We start from the raw sequence: 2,324 nt of genomic DNA on the forward strand, positions 1-2,324 counted from the left end.
CCCGCCGTTGGCGGGCGGGGGGAACCCCGCGGTGTCGGGGGTGGTAGAGAAGACCGCGGCGCGAGGCAGCGCCGCGAGGCGGAAGGGGAGGGGGATCTCGCGGGCCGGAGGAAAGCGAGAGGGCGCGAGCCGGCCTGGCGCGCGTGCGCGTCGCCGGGAAAAGGGGAGGGCGAGGAGCGCGCGGGCGGGAGCTCCCGAAGGGGGAGGGGCGGGAGGAGGGAGCTGCGGTGCGAGGTGCCCGCGCGCACCCGGGCGGGAGATGAGGCAGAATAAAATAGGTGAATCTCGCACCCTGGCCCTTGGGGTTGGTAAGAAGCAGCACCGGCGCTCACACGCGCCAGGGATTTAGATTCCCTAGCTCTCAGACCGCCTCAGAGGCTGGCGGCCGCTGTCGCTTCACAATGAGCGTGTGAAGCGCTGGGGGAGGAGCCGAAGAAGCAGAGAGAAAGAGCCGGCCACCTCGCCTACGCCGCTGGCGTAACGTCGGGATGCCTCCGCCGATGTGTGAGGTGTCACTTTGTGGCGTGAGGTTCTTCCGCCACTTGGGAGCTCGTGGGCGGAGTCTTAGGTGCCAAAAAATCCGTAGGACTGGACAAACCTAGCGACTGCTCTTTTAGGCAGGTGGTAGGTTTTATTAGGAGCTGCTCTCCACCTTATCTGCTTTAAATAAAAGACTGATAAGCATTAAAGTGGTTAGTTTGAGCATGCTGGGTTTTGCAGATAAGTCTGTGCCTAATCCTAAATTATTTTAAATTTCAGTGATTTTAAGCATAAACTACGCCTCCATGCCCAAGAACAAACCCTTAAACTGAAGTAGCAAAGAGATCTGAAAGCCAAAGTCCCTAGGGCCTAGTTCAAATCCTCTCCCCGCTAACTCTACAATGAAGGCAACCTTCATTCATTCTGAATTAGAGGGCTGTCCGGTTGTTAGCTCACTTGGTCAGAGCGCGGGCTGACAACACCAAGTACCAAAGTCAAGCGTTTGGATCCCCGTACCCGTCAGCCGCCAAAATTAGTTGGGCATTAGGGTATTAAGCTAGATGCTTTGGACACAAGGGTAGTTAAACCACTTCCTGCTCTCAATGAGTTAAAGCTAATGATGGATTTAGATGATATGATGAGATCTATTAGGTGAAGCACAAGACATTATGAGAGCAGATAGGAGTGACACCTAATCCAGCACTGGGTGACATCTAACTTAAGAAGGGTGTAGGGAGATGGATTTCTAGGCAGAGATTATAGGATGTGACAAGCTAAAAAAAATTCAGCGTGGCTGGAGCATAAGATTAAAGGGGAAGTGGGTTTTTAAAAAATGAGATTGGAGAGGTAGGTAACCTGGGGCCAGGTTTTGTTTGTTTGTTTGTTTATTTATCTATTTATGGTGGCGGGCTGCTAAGGGGATCTGAACCCTTGACCTTGGTGTTAAAACACTGCACTCCTACCAAATGAGCTAACCAGCCAGCCCTGGGGCCAGGTTTTAAAGGCTTCCAATCCTTGTAAGAGACTTGAACATTATCCTCAAAACAGTGGAGAACCTTTTCTAGAAAATGAAGAGAGGTCAGATTTACATTTTTAAAGGTTTACTTTTTGCAACCTGGAGAATAGAGTGCTTTTGCAACCTGGAGAATAGAGTGCTTTTGCAACCTGGAGAATAGAGTGCAGCAGTGATGGGCATGTGGTCTTAATCCCAGTGAAATACTCAATGTGGGGCCGGCCTGTGGCTCACTCGGGAGAGTGCGGTGCTGATAACACCAAGGCCACGGGTTCGGATCCCATATAGGGATGGCCGGTTGCTCACTGGGTGAGCGTGGTGCTGACAACACCAAGTCAAGGGTTAAGATCCCCTTACTGGTCATCTTTTAAGAAAAAAAAAAAAAAAGAAATTCTCAATGTGTTGGTCTTCTCTCTAGGCATTAGCATTGGAACTCTTCCCGGCCCCTCCTCTCCAAACACACACCTAGCTAAAAGTCTGCCTTACTCTTTGGGAAGTATTCTTTCACCCCTGCCTGACTCTTAGATAGCTTCAAATGTGTTGAGTTCCCCTCCTGTGTGGTTGCCCAGCAATTTACCCCACTTTAACAGCTCCTTCAATTCTGTCTTACTAATAATGTCAGCTGCCTAAGGGTTGGGATCTTGACACTAACTCACTGCTCTCTCTGTAAGACCAAGCACAATGCAGACAATGAAATATTTGCAAGGTGATTGGATCCAAATGTTATTTTAAAGGCCTAACTGTCTCCCAGGTGCCATATCACAATCAAGCTTTTTCCTGGCATTACCTGCACCACCTGGTGCAGGGAGATGGAGATGGCGCCTCTGCATAC

Source organism: Galeopterus variegatus, unplaced genomic scaffold (genome assembly GCF_000696425.1).
Source record: "Galeopterus variegatus unplaced genomic scaffold, G_variegatus-3.0.2 Scaffold1799, whole genome shotgun sequence".
Lineage (NCBI taxonomy): Eukaryota > Metazoa > Chordata > Mammalia > Dermoptera > Cynocephalidae > Galeopterus > Galeopterus variegatus.